Here is a 1559-nt window from a genome sequence, read left to right as displayed (position 1 = left end):
TTCCCCCCCCCTCCTCACCCCAATAAAATCCAGACTAATAAACTCAGTGGTGTCCTGTCCTCGTTCCTTCCTCCCCACCTCCTCTTCCCCAGGAAACTTCCCGGTCGGGAGCGCGGCGCTGGGAAAGGCTTCCCATGGCAGGAGGGGGTCCCAGTCTTGCTGGGGAGGGGGGGGTGTGTGTGATGAGTTTGCGAGTGCTCTGGAAGGGGGATATGTTAATGTTAATTGCTGCGGATAATTGGTTACTGATTTATTGCTGCCCCGCCGGGATGGGCAAACGCTGGCCCAAATGGCACCCACTGGGGTGGCCCCACAGTCTCTGGGCTCCCCCCCTCCCACCCCAGGCTGGCCTGGGGGGTGGTGGGGTACAAGACCCCCCCCCCCAAGAGATGTGAGCACCCAGCCAGCCCTCTGTGGGAAGGAGGGGACACATTCAGCACCCCTGCTTCCAGCCCTTGGTCCCAGTGCTGCCGGTGAAGTCGGGGGGGGGTGGTGGTGGTGGAGGATATGAATAATTTCTTCTGACAGTCTCCCCCCCTTTTTCTTATTTTTTTTCCCCAGTTGTTGCAGGCTGCCCGGTGGTGCTGGGGCTGATCCTGCTCCTGTGGGGCTGGGGCCGTGGGGCTGTCCCCTCCGTCCTGGGGACGCACTGGCAGTTTGGGGCTTGGTGGAGGAAGGGAGGGAGGGATGGTGGTGGTGTGTGTGTGTGGGAGGTGTCATCCCCAAATTCCCATCCTGTGGTCTTGCAGCAGCACCCGGTGCAGCCCAGGGCTGTGGTGTGGTGTCCCCGAGCACCCCTGGGGTGTCAGGGTCAATGTTGGGGGGGCAAGAGATGTCACAGTGATGTTCTCTGGGCGGCCACTTTTGCGGGGGGAAGGTTGCACCTCCCTGTCATGTGTGTGTCTCCCCCCCCAGCATCCTGGTGGGGTGTGAACAGGGCTGGCAATGTGCTGCTTGGGCGATGGGCCGCAGTGGGACCACCAGTGGGGTCAGCCCCCGGGGGGGGGACCCACCAAATGTGTCCTCCTGGGGTCATGGCTGGTGGCCTCCGGCGCCTACACGGAGAGGGGATGGGTGCAGCTGAGTCCATTTTAGGGGATTTTTTTATTTCTTTAAATCTTTAAATGGCTGTTTTCCTTGTTGATGCCTTCACTGCATATATATATATATATACACACACCCATATATACTTAAAGAATTTTTATATATATCAATATATATAAAAGACTCGTTCTGCTCTGCAGGCACTCTGTGTTCACACCGAAGGGTGGCTGTACTGGCAGTGGGAGTGTGTCCCCTCCGCCCCCCCGTGCTAGGTATGGCTGCCCCCAGCCTGCACGGTCCCCAAACCCTTCTTTTTAAAGGCAAAAAGTTACCCCAACCCTCCTGGGTTTGGTAACTTTTTCTCCCCTGGAGCCCTGGGAAGAAATAAATCTGTGCCGGGCACAAAGTGAACCAAAGTCACCCTCCCGGGCGTAGCGAGCATCCAAGTGACAACACCGCCCTGCTCCCCCCTCCAGCCTCACCCCCCCCACCCCAAACCTCCCCCAGCAGGTCCA

This window comes from Calidris pugnax, unplaced genomic scaffold, assembly GCF_001431845.1.
Source record: "Calidris pugnax isolate Ruff unplaced genomic scaffold, ASM143184v1 scaffold219, whole genome shotgun sequence".
NCBI lineage: Eukaryota > Metazoa > Chordata > Aves > Charadriiformes > Scolopacidae > Calidris > Calidris pugnax.
The sequence above is the reverse complement of the archived record's forward strand: the minus strand, read 5'-3'. Positions refer to the sequence as shown.